The sequence below is a fragment of the Carcharhinus amblyrhynchos genome, chromosome 20, assembly GCF_965287045.1.
Source record: "Carcharhinus amblyrhynchos chromosome 20, sCarAmb.v2.hapA, whole genome shotgun sequence".
In the NCBI taxonomy this organism is placed as follows: domain Eukaryota; kingdom Metazoa; phylum Chordata; class Chondrichthyes; order Carcharhiniformes; family Carcharhinidae; genus Carcharhinus; species Carcharhinus amblyrhynchos.
The window spans coordinates 35422289-35442272 of NC_137343.1; the positions used below are offsets into that span (position 1 = coordinate 35422289).

A 19984-nucleotide genomic window follows, 5' to 3' on the forward strand; every position below is an offset into this window, starting at 1 on the left:
ATTGGTGCCTTCTTGCTGCTGCTGGCATTTTACTAGCAGCAGGGGCAGATGGGCACTTTGCCAAAGACCACCGATATAAAACCTGACAACCTCCCTGTGGACTCGAGGGGAAGGGTTGTCCTCCTGATCAGGCATGTGGTCGACAGAGGGCATCCGAGTGGCAATACCTGCCTCTGTGAAAAGACTCTCCCCCATCCTTCCCTTGCAATTGACTCAATTTAAAATCTTAGCCATCAAGTCTGCTCTATTGAACAGCAGTTCAGTTAGCCCCACTACTGATCAGGTGCTTTTTTTCCCCCTTTGTAGTTATCCACTGCCCTTCTGGAAGTATCAAGCTTGCTTCAACCATCCTGTCATCAGGTAGTGCATTCCAAATCCTGACCGCTGCTTTCAGACTGTTGACCTGGTTCTTAAATCTCCATCCTCTGGTTATTCACCCAACATTGGAAATGTTTTCTAAAATCGTGAAAAGGCTTAGAGGTGTTTATTTATTAGGTCTTTCAAACTGCTCTATGAAGAACTTCAACTTCTCCTTCCATTCCCATAATTAATCCCTCATCCCTGAAACAATTTCTGTAAATCCTTTCTGTATCCTTTTCAGCACTTTCATATCCTTTCAAAAGTCTGATGTCCAGAATTTGATATAATACTCCAACCAAAGCTGAACTAAATATTTTATAATGGTTTAGCAAATGGTTTTCGTATTCTATGCCTCTATTTATGAAGCCCAGGACCTCATGTTTTATTCACTGTTTTGTTATCCTATCCTGTCACCATCAAGCGATTGTGTACAAACACTCAACAAATCTCTATTCTTTTGCCCTTTTTCAACTTGTACTATTTAGTCAGTATTGTCTCTCCATCTAACTAAAATGAATCATTAGTATTCTAATGTTGCTTGAAACAGATTTTTTTTTTGGGGTGTGGATGTGTACTGCCCTCTCACCCAGAGCTTGCTAGTTATGGGCCCATGCTTCAATTAAAGCTGTGATTTTCAGGATTCTTTCATATACTCCATTGCTTTTAATTGATCAGTACTATAATGAAGGTTCATTATAATTCAAAGAGGTACAGTACTCTTCTATACAGATCAGAATATTGGGCAGTTAGAACATACACAGCTAACCCTTTTCCATGGGTTAGTCTGATGTTAACACTTTTTGTTTCCATTTTTAGGCTAATGTAACATATATATCATAATGGGAATGTGACATTGCCACCTCTAATAGTAAATTTTAATTTAATAGTAATAAATTTTCCATTTACAACAAAGTGGCAACTTAAAAATTGTGATTATCAGTTGTGGAAATGCAGAGTATGGATCAAAATAACTACTTTATTTCGCTCATAATAGACCCTTTCATCAAGTGGTTACCACTTATAATTTAATATTTCCACGCACAATGTAATAAACCATTTTCTAGTTCATACAAAAACTATTAAATATATTACTATAAAATTAAGTTGACTCTCAATCAATGATATAACCAAATACTCAAAACTAACAAAATGGCAAAAATTGCTTTACATATCAGGGTTCCTATTACCAATAATTGTTGTTACAAGAAATACAATTTATCAGAGTTATTTAATCACACTTTTAGGAAGGATTCCTGGAGACACTGATTGGCTAAACCCTGATGCTTTTATGCCACTGTGTTGTATTTAGCCTCTATTTCCTACAAATCTTTTAAGACCGATCTTACATAGAGAGAACATTGATGGCCAGAATTATCAAAAGGAGCGTTGGAAAAATTCATATACGACACTTCTCTAACAAGATTGGTTATTTAAGATTCAAGTTGGCATCATAGAAGAAAAAAAATCAGGATTAGCGGCAATTGCAGGCTGAATGTACTGAACAGATGTAGTAGTAAATCAAAGTGACAGCAAGACAGCAAATGCTCTCTCCCTGGTTGCATAAAGACAGGCACACAAGAGCAAATTCACTGCATCAACCAGAAATTGCATTGCTTCAGTTATCCAATAGAGGGAGAAAAACTGTGTTCTTCATGGGATTATGGCAATAGCATCAAAATTGAACGTTACATTTGTATGCACGAATCATCAAATATCCCAATTTAGGAATGCTCAATAAGTGAAACAACAACAACAATCAGCCGACTTGCTTTGAAATAACATACTAGTTCCATCTGATACTTGCAACACTTTCTTTGTTAGTTTTATGCACACAATGACAGATCAGTCATTTCTGGTCAATTCAAAGAGGCATACAACTCAATCTACTTCTCAGTCCATTATTTACTCAAAGTCTCATACCAAAAGTTAAGACAATTGCAATCAGTTAGCAGCCTAACACATCATTGCTACAACATTAGACTCTTGTATTTCAGTGGACATAAAACGTGATTTTACACTGATAGCCTCAAGTGTCCAACACAGTGTATTCCTGCCAACACGACACTAGATGAGCTCTTTCACTCCAATAGAGTTTGGAACTAATTTAACCAGGTGCTCCAGGAAGTCACAAGTGTGGAAAATACAGTCGTCATTTCAGTGGTCTGTCAAAAGACAGTGTCAACAGGAATGTGAAATATGGAAAATCAGTGTTGGAGAGATCAATACTTGACACTGGTCTCCCACAAACAATTAAAAAAACAATCTCCGCGGTGCATTTTTAAATCATTTAATAAAAATAAGTTCAGTAGACACTAGTTGAGGAAATAACCTAATTGCATAAGATACAGAAGCAGAAAAAGGCACTCAGAAACCACCATAAACCTGTAGTTATTCAAAACTCTGCTGCCCAAGTCCTTACTTGCATAAAGTCTCATTCAGTCACCGGCCCCGTGCTGGCAAATATTCAGGAGGCTCCTAGTTAACCAACACGTCAATTTTAAAATCCTCATCCTCATTTCATAACACATTCATAGCTTCACCCTCCCCAACTCCCTCAGGCCTCCAAGCCTCATATCTGAGCTCTACTAATTCTTGCCTTTAGAGCATCGCAGATATTAACATACCACCTTGGTGGTCATGCCTTCAGTTCTCCAAGCTCCAGAATTCGCTTGATGAACTTCCCGGCCTCTCTTTTTTCTCTTATAAAGCATTCCCTAAAAACTAAAAATGACCATACGTAGCTTACTGCAGTTTATTGCTTAATGATCTTGTGAAGTGTCTTGGGACATGATACTAAGCTAAAAAGGTGCTACAGAAACACAAGCTGCTGTTTCTTTTATTGTTCAATCTATCTTCCAATACAGTCGGTGGCAAGTTGCCATTAAGAGACTCCAGGAGGTCATAAACTGGTTAGCTGAATGGGCAGACAGATGGCAGATTAAGTTAATCTGAGCGAAGTAATATATTTTTTTAAAAATAAAAACAAGAAATGAGATTATTAACTCAATGGAAATGCACAAACATGGAGCCGAGACACCTACTAATTCAGATAATCTTTGAAATTGTGAATGTGGTTGTATAATTTTTTTTTGCAGAAGGCCAGTGGTGTTTTCTTCTGTAACAGAGCATTGAATTCAATAGTAAGTACAAAGAAAATTACAGCACAGGAATAGGCCCTTAAGTCCTCCAAGCCTGCACTGACCATGCTGCCTGACTGAACTAAGACCACCTACTCTTCTGGGGACCATATCCCTCCATACCCATCCTATTCACGTTATTGTCAAGGTGCCCCAAAGAATTTAGCATGGCCAATGCACCTAACCAGCACATCCGAAGTACCCAGAGGAAACCCACACAGATGAAGGAAGAAAATGCAGACTCCTCACAGATACTGACCCAAGCCAGGAATCAAACCTAAGTCCCAGGTGCTGTGAGGCATCAGTGCTAACCACTGTGCCACCCAGGTAATAATAAATTGATAGCTGGCAATATTGGCACATAGTTGCAGTGCAGCAGTACGCTGCTTCATACATCAAAGCCATAGCTGGTTTACAATGCAGGCTTGCCAAAATGTTACGAGAGAAGTTACAATAAAAAACTAGAAAATGGATATAATTCTGAGCAGAGGGGACATTTAATGTTGGTGGGGTGTAGTGGAAGTCTATTTCTTCTGGTTAAGCCAGCAGTCAGTGACAATGGGTCATTAATTTAAAGCAGTCATTGAAAGAAGAAAACATAAATGTACAAATCAACATGTACCATGATAGCAAAAATTTCTGTAGCGCACAACTAATGTATAAAATGAACCCTTTTCAAATAATGATCTCAATTGGACAGACTCATCTGTGCAGCTTGTATAGAGAATGGTTGTCACACAGGAGGCCATCATTTGGCCCATCCTGCCTCTGCTGATTCACTTCAACATCTGTTATCTGCTCACCTCCAGATTAATTGAGCACAGCAATGTTTTCTCCAAGTGACAACTCTTAAGCAGTTGCAGTCATGATGTGCTTACTTCAGACAATGCTGCAGCATTATTCAATCACTGCTGCTCAATGTTTGCTTGGTTAGATGTGGATTTATCTACTTAATTAAAATAGAGTTGGCACAAGTATTGATTGCTATTGTTCCCAATGCAAAATAAATTGTACCAAGTAGTTAAAAGTAACCACTGCCACCACAGGAATTTTCATCGCTCTCACCACTGAATCAGAAATCCTTGTCCAGGGACCTCAAGCATATAATCTAGTCTGGCACTTCAATGAAGTATTAAGCGCTGTCTTTGGAGGAGATGTGAAACGGAAACCCCGCCTGACCCCTCAGGTGAACCATGGCACAAATCAAGGATGAGCAGCAAAGTTTTATCCTAACTATACAATATCTCTTAATCAACAGATTACCTGACCATTCAAGTGCTTCTGTTGTAACTTGCTGCACATGAATTAGCTGCCAGTTCTCCTACAGCATAACAGTGATCACATTGGTTGCAAGCTCTTTGGAGCATCCCAAATGTTGTGAAAGGCACTAGACAAATTCAAATTTTGTTTGCTCATGCAAGTCACTCATTACAAAAAATGTAATTAATTCCTAACTGTATCACAAACATGTACAAATCAATCTTCTGGTAGTTACTAGACCAGGAATTCCCAAACTGTGGCACCCAAACACTCAGGGGTTAGCAGGAAGTATGATGGAGAAATCATGTAAGAATGAATCCTTTTATCTGAGCGCTCCAATTGTGCGCTCCAATTGTACCCTCCCTCCAATAAAACTGCTCAATTTGCAGCAGGTGCACGAAGTAGAAACCATCACAGGTATTCTGTCATTAAGAGTCCAGGGCCCATTCAGCAAATTGACTCAGATAAGTTTCCAAAAACTTTACTTTAAATCTCAAGCAGTATCCTGGAGAAACTTAGTTGTATTCTGCCCACAGCGATGCAGAAGTTGATTATTTTCTCCATTTCACTGAAACGTGTTGCAAATTGCATTCAATTAGGAACTGCGAACTCTTGGTCACTGGCATTGATGGCACTATGGGCCACTCAATAAAGGTCACTTGGGATTGCAGGCAGCAGTTGATCAGGTTCAAATTATCTTAAGCAGAGATACCACCTGCTTGTTTAAGATAGCTTAACATTCAAGGAAAGACTGCCATTCAGAATAGTACCAACGTGATAATGACCAGAAATTACAGGAAGTGGTAGAGGCAAATTGCAAGCATGCTGGAGTATACCTTGGCTGAATAAATTCAGCTTTGAAATAAGACTTTGCCTGTTATTGTTAAAGATTTTCCTTGTTATTTTTGACTTTGGAAACAGTAAATATGAGAATTTTGATATATTTTCTACAATATTTATATACTTGGAGAAACGACAATGTTCGTACTTTGAAGAGCCAAAGTATAAAAAGACTAAGCAATTTTTTTTTTAGATACTTTAAGAATTATGGGACAGATTAAAATAGTGGATCTGAGTTAGAGGGAAGTACGCTTGAAACGTTAATGATCTTTCTTTAAAAAAAAAGGTACACAAATTACAAGACAGAACAATATCCAACACTGAGAATTGCATTTACAAATATGGACATACGAATTAGAAAGAGTAGGCCAGTCTGCCCCAAAGCCTGCTCCACCATTCAATAAAATCATGGCTGAATTGTGATTTAAATGCCACATTTCACCTATCTCCAACAATCTATGTTTTCCTTGTTCGTCAAGAATCTATCTACACTTGTGTTAAAAATATTCACTGATTGAGTTGCAAAGATGCACAGCCCACAGAAATGATTTTCTTCTCATCTCTGCTTTAAAGAGGCAACCTCTTACTGTATCCCCTAGTTCTGGCCTCTCCCATAAAGGGAAACATCCTCTCAGCACACACTTGCCAAGTCCCCATAGGACCTTATATGATTCTGATTGTTTCTCTATCTTCTGAACTCCAATGGATACAAGCCTAGCTTGCCCAACCTATCGTAAGATGAACAGCACCTATCCCATTTATTAAACGAGCGAACTGCCTCTGAACTGCTTCTAATGCAGGCACAAAGTAAGTTTGCTTTAGCAAAACAATGTCCTCCATCTTTTTGAGTCAAAAACTGAATGTTTTTCTGATACAGCAAGTAGGAAGGAATATTCACAATTAGATTGGTGCCTTAGCTATTAACTAATTTAAGGTTAAACTAATGGGTCTGTTTTCCTAGATTGAGGTAAAATTCAGTAGGAAAGGTCCATACTGTTCTCAGTGACAATACAAACAAACTTTTGACATGTTTCTGCAGTCACCTTGCCACAAGACCTTCCAAAAAAAACAAGAATATTCTGGATATTTCAACTGATAACAGACCCAATGTTAAATTCCAATAAAAGCAACCAGTTGATGTTTGGATCCAAATGTGAGCAGTTTCCTAAACTGTCAGATAACGTTGTCAATTCTTTGCCACTACTTGCTTTGGTTACCTGTGTGAAAATAGATTTTCTCCATTCACTGTAATTAAATCGAAGTTAAATCTAAATAATAATTTAATCTGATTTAATTAAGTGTATTTGCACAGAAAAACAACTTATGACATTAACTTTAACTTATCACTCTAAACAATACACTTAATGTGATGGATGAGATCATTTGCTTAACAGAAAACTATTAGGGCACTGTTCAAGCTGTATATTATCATTTGTCTATTTTGTATGATAACTGAACATTAAATGTGCTGAAGTATTAAAACTATATCTGGTGGGAAGATGAAGCAGATTTGGAATTCATAAATCTTGTAAACCTCTGCATTAGACTAAAACAATTGACAATCCAACTGTTCGCAACTGTTATCCATTAGTGTTACAATTCCAACATCTATCACCAATTTTGGAAAAGATCTTCAGTCAACAAAATATTGCAACAACTAAGAAAAATATTATGTTTTAGTGCTTGAAGCTTGCAAAATAAACTCCCATTTCACCATCGGGTATAACCCTGTGAGACAAGTAGCGGAAAACAGCGAAACACTGACATCCACTCCATTCAAAAACATACTTGTTTCCTATCTTAAAAATCCACAGGATTTTAATCTAAACATATACAATCTTCATAGGTGCAGAAGGCGGAACAAGCCATTAACACTGGCTCTTTTGAAGAGCAATCCATTTCAATCCTCTCCCTGGTTCTTTCCCCATATTGCTGCAATTGCTTTCTCCGAGCATTTATCAAATTTGATTTTTTAAAAGTTTCACTTGAATTTGTATCTACCATCCAATTAATTGGTGCATTCCAAATCTAAACCACTTATTCAGTAAAAACAACCCTTTTCCTCATGTCCTTTTGTCAGTCACCTTAAATTTGTGCCCTCAGGTTACGTACTCTTCAGCCATCAAAAACAGTTGCTCTACATGAAGAATTTTGCATTAATAATTTTAAACATATCTATCAAATCTCCTCAGCCTTCTCTACCCCAAGGAGAACAACCCAGCTTCTCCAGTCTATCCACATAACTAATATCTCTTTCACAACTGTTCTCATTTACAAATTGCTTTTGTACCTTCTCCAAAGTTTCCACGCTCTTCTTAAAATGTGGCACCTCCAGAAATAGGCACGTGGTTCCCTGGGCTAAACTAGAATTTTATATAGGTTTAATATAGCTTCCTGGCTATTGTACATTATGCCTCTATTTATAAAGCCTAGTACCGCCATGATTTAACTACTTTTGTTAACCTGCCCTGCTAAGATTTGTGCACATATTATCTATGCTCCTGCAACCCCTTTAAAATTGTATCATTTAAACTTGCATTACGTCTCCTCATTTTACCTTACGTACATCACTTCAAATCAATTTTACCTGAGATCATAAATATAAATGGACCCACGACTATTTAACAACGGCTTATATACGTGCATCCTTCCCCAGTTAGCAGAATAAAAGCAAGCCACAGGAAATCGTGGGCAGGAGCAACAACCCAGTTTCCAATTACGTTCCAAATACAAGTCCAAAACAGCTTGTGTCCTACACTTAAACAAACATGTTGGTCTAGCCAGGCTTAAACTGAGTGTCATTTTGAAGGGTTTATTGGACCTAATTCCAAACATTGTACTGTAGAGTTTTTAATACGATTGTTTGCTGTCAAATAGTATTTAACATTAAGCAAGTAGCTTGTCTAAAACCTGACATCGCGCACACGTGATTAAGATAATAAGTTACCATTTGAGTCACGCAGCGCCATAATAAATCCATCTTGCTTCAATCTAACTTGTCAACTGAAGATATGAACTTGGAGAAATTCCCAATTGAGCACTTGTTGATTAAATTATGTCCAGCAAACCAACATTGCTTGAAAAATAGTGCAAAAACTTGCTTGTTCTCAGTACTGGCACAATGCAGTTACTTAATGGACATAATATTAGCAACAGGAATTACATTTCTATCATCTGGCTAAAAATGGAATTGTCTCCTTGGCATACTTGATTTTGGAGCGTTTTGAAATTTGATAGGATTTCAATATATACCTTCCACCTCAGCTGAGCCAATTTTATAATCCCCCATTTCACATCTGCACCTTAATTTCAGGATTGTGTGTTAAACAACAAATCATTGTACTTTGGCAGTCTTTTGATACTTTGCAGTCCAGAAGGCCAAGTCCCACAGTGAGACAGTGTATATATTTTCCTTTACAATGATGTGAATGCTAATAATTGTAGCAGGAAGGGCCACATTCAGACATTGTGCCGAGCCTGATAAAGTACACCCGGTTTAAAGAAACAACTGTCAAATTGGTACTAAAGACACCACCAACTATGTCATTATCAAGACTACAGCTATAAATACTGGGCCACTGTCTTTAAAATTTTACACACAATAATTTTTTTTTAAAACTTTATTCCAATCCAATCAAGTCAAATTAAAGCCAATTCTGAGTCCCAACAAGTTGGGACACTCCTGATCCAAGCTGACAAGACAGGGCTCTCACCTCCTGTCTTGGGCTTGACCTACATGATCCAAGCTGTTTGGAGTAGGTGTAGCTACACCTCCAAGGCTTGATCTAATTTGCATCTTAGCCAATCTTTTAGGAAAGCTGTCCATGGTGCCTCACTCACATGACAACAAGTTCAAGATTCATGCCCCCTACCAATATTCTACTCATGCTCACTAAAAGGCAACTTCCATAGGAAGATCTTATTTTATTTGAATTTTAAAATGGAGCTTTACTTTATGCAATAAATGGCCTCAATGCTAACATTGTGGCCATTTATGTTGGGTTATCAGAAACAGTAAAACTTGCCAAACACTCTGAGCTCCTCTATTCTAATTACAGTAAAGGCAGGGTCAGTTAACTCTAAGATTGTCACCAATAAATTCGATTAGAAACTCAGGAGAAACTTCTTTACCCACAGAATGATTACAATGCTGAATTCACTACAATGAATAGTTCAAGCAAATAGCATAGATACATGCAAGGGGAAAGCTAGTTAAACAAATGAAGGAGAAGGAATAGAAGAATATGCACATTTGGTTAAATTAATAAAAAGGTGGGAAGAGGCTCATGTGGGACATAAACAAAAACAGATCTATTGGGCTGAATGTTTTGCTCTGTGCTAAAAAAAACTATAGAATTATATGTGACACCCTCTGCACTTAAATAGCTCAACGATGCATAAATAATTGCCATATGGAATAACAGGGGGCACTAATGGAGCCATACTGCAAAAAGAGTCAACATCTTCACATGGGGAGGGTGATGGTAGAGTGGAGTAAAGAGGGTCACTGGGGAAAAAAAAGGGGGAAATGCTGAGCATGAGACAGCAGAATCATGAGTCTAATTTCCACCAATCAAACAAAGATCTTTTGGTGCCAACCTCTACCAACCAGAAACCAATGCTTTTCATTCTGCACTCTTCAAAAATTCACAAGTGATGAAAGGAAATCCTATCCGGAAACAAGTACTAAACCAGCAGAATGAAAACATATACACCCGATTATGGTGTCAAGTGGCATTGCTAAACAATGTGCCTGATGAGAAGATTGAACAAACTGACAAAAAGATGCATAGAGTAAGGAACTTAGTCATGTTACAGATTTACAACGTTAAAGGCAATGTAACAGCTTATAGTAGTTTTCAAGTTCCAAAGTAAAAAAGATAGGAGGCCCGCAGAGATTAAACTTTAATAGAACATACTAGTCTTTGTTAAAATTTGGGAGTTTGGGGGGAGGGGTTGATCATCTTATTGTATGGGTCTGCAATTAAGCCTTCAGCTTAAATATTTCATAAAAATTGGACCTATACAAACTGTGGCAAGTTGCATTAATGTTAAAAAGCAAATGGAATCCATAGAAAACACTGATACCAAATACATAATTTAATTGACTTAATTAAAAATAGCACAGAAGTAATTTCATGCATTTTAGTGAATACTTATTTCAAAAACTGTACCAATACTACATTCTGCAAATTCATTATTTATCCTGCATGTCTGATATGGAAATTAAATGAAGGCTGGCAAGTAAACATTGACACAGCATTTTTGCTCACTCAAGTACCAATGCCATAATTTAAACTTTACAAACTTAAATATTTTCATAAATCATTTTATACAAGTGCGAAATCATTCATTATCGCATTTTGAAATCTGACTTTTATTTTTGTACTAAAACAGCTATAAAGATAGGAAAACTATCAAAAAAGATTAGAAAGGTTACAGAAGCCCAACAGAAAATAAGCGAGAAATTAAAGGGCAATAAAAAGGTGATCTGCAGCAGTGCTTCACAAACACTTTTTACCCACTGTTAAGCCATTTTAATGTTTGAAAAATGGTGGGACCTCACATCTTTTCCCATTATGAGCATGTCCTCAAAAGTCTCCCATTAGCTAACTGGAGTGGTAACTTAACTATCCAATTAGGCCATGGAAAAGACGACAATCAGGGCAGCAAAAAGCTCTCTCATTGACAAACCCTCAGATTGCAACCCCAAACGACCAGTCTGCTACCCCAACAGGTATGCAGTTCATGGTTTGGGAACCCCTGGTCTACTAGCACATGGTAAGCAGTCTCACAACACCAGGTTAAAGTCCAACAGGTTTATTTGGTAGTAAACACCACTAGCTTTCAGAACGCTGTTCCTTCGTCAGGTGAGTGGAGAGTTCTGATCTCAAACAGGGCATATAAAGGCGCACAGTTTACAGAACACTGGTTAGAACTCTCCACTCACTGCCGAAGGCACAGCATTCCAAAAGCTAGTGGTATTTACTACCAAATAAACCTGCTGGACTTTAACCTGGTGTTGAGACTTCTTACTGTGTTTACCCCAGTCCAACGCCGGCATTTACACATCATGACTACTGGCACATGTGCAATCACAGTAACCTGTACAATGTTGCAAAGTTCTAAAAGTCTTTCCACATAAAAGGCTACCAGGGAAGTGCTATGAATTCATTAAAAAATCTTTAGTTAGCTCAGCTACAGACAATAATATAAAGCCTTTGGCATATCTGGTCAGTATTCCTAGTCTCTGACTTGCTCTTGTAGCCACTCTTTATGTGGTGAGTCCAGTTGAACTTCTGGTCAACGGTAACCTTAAGGATGTTGACAGTGGGGGATTCAGTGATGGTGACACCATTGAATGTCAAGGGATGGTGGTTAAGAGTGTCGCTTATTGGTGATGGCTGTTGCCTGGTATTTGTGTAGTGTGAATCTTACTTGCCTGGGTATTGTCCAGATCTTATTGAATTTGAACATGGACCGCTTCAGTATCTGGAGTCGTCATGAATGGTGGCGAACACTGCACAATTATCGCAGAACATCCCCACTTCTAACCTTATGACGGAGGGAAGGTCATTGATGAAGCAGCTGAAGATGGTTAGGCCTTGCACCCTACCCTGAGGGACGTCTGCAGATGTCCTGGAGCTGAAATGACTCACCCGTCACAACCACCTTCTTATGTGTCAGGTATGACTCCAACCAGAAGGAAGTTTGTTCCTGAAACCCATTGATTCCAGTTTTGCTAAGGCTCCTCGATGCCACACTCCGTTGAATGTGGCCTTGACATCAAGTGCTGTCATTCTTATCTTCTGGAATTCAGCTTTTTCGTCCATGTTTGGACCAAGGCTGCAATGAGGTCAGGAGCTGGGTGATCCTGGCAAAACCCAAACTGAGTGTCACTGAGCAGGTGCTGCTTGATAACAGTATTGATGACCCCAATTTACTGTATATTTAAAGTTAAATAGTCTAAATCAAATAATCCTCACAATACATCAAGTTATTGTTTTTCAAAATTATTTGTGAAGAAAAATTGAGTCACATGACAGAGGATGGCAATCATAACACCACTCTTCAAATAGAAGGAGTTGACTGTAGGTCAGTCTTAGTTCAATTGTTGGTAAACTACCAGATCTGAAATGCTGCACAAAATTATTTGACCAATTTGGTTAATCAGGACCAGTCAGAAAGGATTTGTAAAAGTCTGTGCTAACCAACCTTAAAATTATTTAAAAGGTATAACACAATAAATATAAAAGCATAGTGAAATGATTTATTAGAATGCAAACACTAGGCTTACAACAAATATTTGGCACACAGAATTAAAGAAAATGAATGAAATGGTCAAAGGAAGGGCAGAAAGCAAAGTGGAGAAGTATGGGAAAGTTTCATGAACTTTCCGACTCTTGCTTTGAAAATGCATGGTTCCATCTCTGGCCTGCACTTAATTACTGATCCCAGCTCTAGCAGCAGTGGAGGAGTGGTACAAATGAGGTCATAAACTAATTATTACTTTTATGCGTATTACGTAACTTTCCTCAGCTCACTGCATTTTGCTGGAGAAGTCACTTTGCTTTAATTGGGAGAAATGACTGCAATATGATTTACTGATGTCAATACTGTTTAAATAAACTCAAGTATAATCCAAGTCTTGCTACAAATGCCACTCTGTCTCCAAGCTGACACAATAATAGCATTCGACTCCAAACAAGAGCCGCCCTTTATCCCCTCAGGTTTGGAGCAGGGAGAAGAATAAGCAATGGATCATTGTCTGCCACCCAATAATACTTCAGTGATCACTTCTGGACATTTATATGCATGGGTATTAGATTCTATACAGTGATTGCATGTTTAACTGTCATCTGGCAGTCAACATCCACATTCACAAAAGGCAGCAGCTTGAGATAGTCACTATGGATTACTGCTGCCCATTGAACCATATTTCATCATGAATCCGTCAGATAGGGAAGCAGAGAAAAGGAGCAAAAGCCTTGAAGAGAAACACACGAAACTTGCACATCACGAAGTACAGTGTATTTTGCAGCTTTCCTCACGGGGATTGGAGGGGGGGTTTGTTGGCAGACTTTTAGTTAAGGTGGTGTGGACAGGAAACATTCAGGGGATTAGAATTTAAATGAAATGTAACTCAGCTTATTAAGAGTAGAAATACTAGAAGCGCTGACTCTTATTTTTTCTTTCTTATCTAGTTACAGGCCATGGTGGCCAAGTTATTGGGGGAAAAATTAGGGACAGTAGAAATTGGCATTCTGATTGTCATTTAAAAAGGCACTGATTGCTCAAGAGCACTGAGCATAGATTTCTATGGGAAGAGAGTGTCTGACTAACTCAATTAAATCTTTGAGAAGGGGGCAGTCTATCTACTGGATGCCAGCAAGGCTTTTTAAAATGTCCCAATGTCCCACAGACTGACCAGAAAAGTAAAATCCAACGGGATTCCAGCCAAGTTAGACCCAAAACTGATAGGAAGTACTGATAATTTTCTGTGACTGAAAGGCTGTTTCCAGAAAGAGTCTGTGGATCTCAAGATTAATTGCTTTGCTATTTGAGATGGGGGCATTATCAACAAGTATGCAAATGATGCAAAAATTAGTCATATGATTCAGTGAGAAAGAAAGTTGTGGACTGCAGAAGATCATCAATGGACAGGTAGAAAAGTGGCAAATGTAATTCAACCCAAAGTACGAGATAATAATACAAATGGGGAAGTTTACTTATTGGTGTCACAAGTAGGCTTACATTAATACTGCAATGAAGTTACTGCGAAAATAACCTGGTTGCCCCACTCCAGCACCTGTTGGAGCTGCAGTCCGCGTGGTGTGGACCACAGTGCTATTAGGGAGGGAGTTCCAGGATTGAAGGAACAGTGATATAGCTCCAACTCAGACCATGTGCCTTGAAGGGGAATGTGTGGTGCCCTCGCCCTTCTACATGATAAAAATCACAAGTTTTGAAGGTGCTGCTGAGAAGGCAAGGTGAGTTGTTGCAGTGCATCTTGTAAATAATACACATTGCTGCCACCATACATTGGAAGGACCGAAGGTTGAAAGTGGATGAGCGCCAATCAACTGGGCTGCTATATGCTGAATGGTTTACTTGTTTCTTAGTGTTGTCAGAACTGCACTCCAAGGAAGTGGAAACTATTCTATCACAGTCCTGATTTGTGCCTTGTAGATGATGGACAGAATTGGAAGAGTCAAGAGGCGAATTAAGCTACAGTTCGAAAAGGAACATAGCATGAACATGCCACATACCTATTCTGCTTTATTGAATTTCAAGTGAAACAATCTAAAAGCCTGTGAGAACATTACATTAGTTACATTACAGAACAGTTTAAGTGTTCTCATGTTCAAATGTAGCGTATAGACACGTTGCAAAGCAAAACAGAGGCCATAGAAGTTTTAAAACAGAACTTTAAGCTGGTTAGATAAATGCAAGTTCACTTTTGGGCCAATGGTTATTTTGAAAGTAGTCATTGCTGTTTTGTTGTTCCTTATTTTCAAGGTATTTGTGGTTTCACAGCAAACAACGTACAAGCGTGTTCAGCGTCAAAATAAGTAGACATGCTTTTGCATTTTCTTAAAAACCTCAGTTCAAACTATTTATAGCATCACCAATTTTCCACTCAGCCAAGAGAAAGAACAGGGCCATCATCTCACCAATTGCATTCTCCTCTTGTAAGTTACTTTTAATCTATATCTATTTCTTAGTTGCCACAAAGGAACTGACCAAAGAATACCTTTTAAATTCACTAGGCATATGCCAGTCCTTGCTCACAAGTTTGCATCAGGGAAACAGCTGTACAGGGAAATGGATCAACTATAGTGGAAGCAGAAAGCAGAGCTGGCAACAATCACACTTTCTGAAGTGAGCAAAATTTACCAAAATACATGGATTCAAGTTCCAACTCAAAAAATTGTGCACATAATCTAACCTGAAAATTTAATTTAGTACTTAAACATTGCATTATTAGAAGTGCAGTCTTTCAAGTAAGATTCATCAGCCCAGATGGCCATTTAAAAATGCACAGCCCTACTTGAAAACAAATGAGTGCCACCCAAATGCAGTCCCGATAACATTTAACCAATAGAACAGATCTGTCCTTCATTCTTAAAGTTTAAAATTTATTAGCATCACAAATAGGCTGACATTAACACTGCAATGAAGTTATTCTAAAAATCCCCAAGTCGCCACACTCCAGCGCCTGTTCAGGTACACTGAGGGAGAATTTAGCATGGCCAATGCACCTAATCAGCACGTCTTTCAGACTGTGGGAAGAAACTGGAGCACCTGGAGGAAACCCACACAGACCCGGAGAGAACATGCAGACTCCACACAGTGACTCAGGCCAGGAATTGAACCCAGGTTTTTAGTGCTGTGAGGAAGCAGTGCTAACCACTGTGCCACCATACTGCCCTCTCATGTCATGCCACCTCCTTATGGCTCCATCCCATCCTCGTTCTTTTGCTGATTGCAACTTGTGTGTTTTCTTGTGCAACGGTGAATTATAAAATTGATCTGTTGGTTGTAAAGCTCTCTGGATATCCTGAGGTTATGATATTGCACTACATAAATGCAAGTTTGTTCTTTAGTGAGAAGGACTATAATAAAATTACATGCTTTTAAGTAAGGAACACAATACAGGCCATCTGGATCTGACCCAGTGGTACAGGAATCCATTGCTTGCTCATTTCCCACTGAAGGAGCCAGTAGAAAGGATGGTGTGTCTTACAAAAATTTGCAGGCTTGTGGTTTCCCAGTTCCACAACAACCCTCAGGCTGGTTTCGAATTACTCGCCTTCCTGTTTCCAGTAGGGCACTCCAGGGAGCACGTCATGATTGATAGTACTGGAGCAGTTAAGTGACTCCATTCAATAATCTTCATACTAGCAGGAAAATTGAGTTTTCAACAAACAAAATAAAATTTATGTGAAGTTATTTCCTTCTGCAAAAAGAGAAAATCATTTTGAATATTCGTAGATCATTACAAATTTTTGAAAGCTACTAAATCTTACTTTTTGGACGCTTATTTTGTCAGTGCAGTCAATAAATTGTACCTTGTACCAGAAGAGTCTGTGAGAATCATTGTGCTGGCATCACATACTTTTTTGCTTTAGTCTTGATTAAGAACACTCAACAAGGGTGCACAATTCTTGATACATGGACAACAGTACACATGACCAAAATAATGAACAATGAATATGTTTAACTTATTCTAACTCTTCATAGTCAACAAGATGGTGGATGATGTCAAAGCAAACAACTAGAATTTGATAATATTTAGAACAATTTTATCCATGTACAAGAACTGAGTGCTCCCATGTTGGTTCAATAAAATTTTCAGGAAAGTCCTAGGTTCCATTAACAAAACTGCTGTCAGCTGATTGAAACTAAGGCTGTTGGTGGGATATCAAATGCATCTGAGTAATGAAAAAAAGGCAACAATCCCATTACTCAGCCTCTATGTGAAGTATACGTGCAATAGATGCCTGGTATGGACTAGATTGAGAACATCACAACTGACTGCATTGTCTAACAGCCTGCTGACACTATCAAGGTTTACAGCTGCCAAATGTTAAAATGCCTGATCAAATCTGGTATCAATCTAACCACATCCAAACTCAGCCATCACATCTAGATGGAGGAAAATAAGAAAAACGACTTGTACACATTTATAGCGTCTTTCATAATCTCAAGACATTCAAAATAGCACAAGGTAATTTACAATGAAGGAAATGCAGCTGCCAATTATGCACAAAGTTCCCACAATGCAATAAGTGACTAGATCATCTATTTTTGGCACTAGTTGAAGGGTAAATTTGGTCAAAAGTACCAGTGGAGCTCCTCCAATCTTCCTGGAATATTTCCATGGCATTTTTACATCATGCGGGGATGGATCAGGTCTTAGTTGAACACGTCATCCAAATGGACAGCAACAACAGGGCAGCACTCCTTCAGTACTGCACCAAAGAGCTGAACTACTTTGTGCATTAAGTCTCTGCAGTGCAACTTGAATCCACAGCCTTTTCAATCATGAGATTGTTGCCAACCACACACAGATACAATTAGTGGATTTTTAAAAAATCTGCTATTTAAAAAACATTATATCTGCTGTATTACGTCTGCATGCAAGTTACGGAACATGGCATAAAAAATTCATTCTTGACTTAAATACTGATTTTACATCAATCAACATTTGCAGGTCAACAAGAACTAGTTTACTCAATCAATTTGAATTTGGGTGTGTTAGCAGCAGCTCCCACTTCACTGTTTCTGTAAAGCTGCTGATGGCAGTTTTACTTTTACCAAATTGTCAACACTAGAAATGTTACAACATCCTCCCGATGACCCCTCCGCGACAATTTGGCCCTTGACCTTATTATAGCTTTAGCCCAAACATGGAGAAAAGAGCTGAATCAAGAGGTGAGATGAAATGACCGGTCTTGACATCAACGGCTTTGTCAGAGGGTAGTCTTGCCGAACAAATTTGACAGGATTTTTCAAACAATTGATCAAATGTGTGGATGATGGACAGAAATAGAACTAACGACTCACCATTAAAAACCATTTCCTCATCACAAAACCTACAGCCCACCCCACTGTCTTCAACTTGCCATGCCAACTCTGGACACTCCTCTGCCATTTCTGCATTAGCCACAGCCTTTGTGCAGCAAACTGGCACAAGTGGGGCCAGGCAGGGAATCCAAACTGCAGCTGCAGTGCACCCCAATCACTCACATCACTGAAGACTGTCCTCTGAAAAATTCAGCCAAAGGCTTAGTGTGCTCCATTTAGAAACTATTGTCCAGCTTGGCGATTGCTGCACATGCGAAAACAACTCAATATCTATACAACTGATTTAAATATCCAAAGATAATTTAATCTGCCCTGATAGCTTCAGGCCCTCAACAAATTTAACATTATTCCAAACAGCTCCTTTTAGATCTTTCATGAAGAATGTAAATAATAGCTGCCCCCATTGTTAGCCATCACAATTACTATTTCAGGTGGTGAAGTTCTCATTTTTCATCACCACTGTTCTCTAATGATAAGCTAATTAAATTCGTTGAGACAAAATCATCTACTCAACCAGTCTTGAGCAACTTTTGCAAATCCGAGTGACACCATCAGCCGCCATCTTGCTTATTACACATATCCCCATTTAGAACACATTCTAATAATACATTTTCATTTCACAGCAGTTTTCAAGTAAGGAGCTTTCCAAATAGTGCTGCCAACCACGACTTCCATTTTCACGTCAGTGTTGGTCAGTCACTATCTCATATGGATCAACAGTTCACCTGCCACTGCGCACGTATCAAGAAACAACTTAGTACTATATTCAGCAATGAGTTGGAAACACTTCTATCGAAATATTAACTGATTCACTATTTTCAGTTAAACATTTTAACACTCACTGAAAATTGTGCATCTAGCTGTGCTACAGTGTCAAGTCCTCTGGATAAAACATACATGAAAATAGGTTTTTAATCTAAAAACTAATGGTAAGGAATGTAAGCCACCTTTATTACATACTTTCTAATGGGAAAGTGTTTTTTATTTAGCACATTTTAGCATGCGTTTTTCAGGAACATATGAGGAGTGCCAAACAAGAAATAAATGTACTTCTCAAATAATTGATTGGATAATGAATAGTCATAACCTATTAAGCAATTCAGGCTTTAGACATATCAAGTGAAATAAAAGAAAAAATTACAAGTGTTAGAAATCTGAAATAGAATGCTGGATTTACAAGATAAACGATGAAGATATTGTAGTGTGCACAGTATGATGAATCATAACCAACCTTATTCTTTTACAATTGCTGACTTGTGCATTTCCAGCATTTCTACTTCTATTCAGCAATAATAGGGTGGGCAATAAATGCCAGTCATACCTACATCCCAAAAGTGAAAACCAATAACTGATAATTCACATGTTAAAGGAAAGCACATGTGGGATGATGCACAGAACAGCATTTATGATGCAAAGTAAACTGTGGTTTGTTCATCCATAAGAAAAATTACTTGAACTGTTTAGTAGCAGAATAGCTCTGGAACAGCTTCAACCGTTCTAGATGTTGCACAGCAAGACATTCAACAAAAGATCACATCAGAGAATGAAGGACCCTGCTTTGCAAATTTACAGTTACTGTAATTTGACCTGTCAGTCCATGACCTACTCCTGCCCCAAGGAAGCTTGAGGAACAGAACCTCATCTTTTCATCTCAGCACTCTAGTCTGATGGACTCAATATTGAGTTCGACAATTTTAGATCATGACCTTTGCCTCTATATTTTTCTGTTTTTTTAATCCCTTCATGTTTGATGGCATTCAGATGGTTGCTGTATAGCAATCTGGACACAATCTTTG

General features: G+C 38.4%; 1 protein-coding gene across 1 annotated transcript in view; it reads right to left on the reverse strand.

Annotated features, from left to right (window-relative positions):
- Nucleotides 1-19984, reverse strand: part of LOC145355917 (mediator of RNA polymerase II transcription subunit 13-like) — a 238094-nt gene that overhangs the window by 122206 nt on the left and 95904 nt on the right. The gene's annotated exons all lie outside the window — the stretch shown is intronic.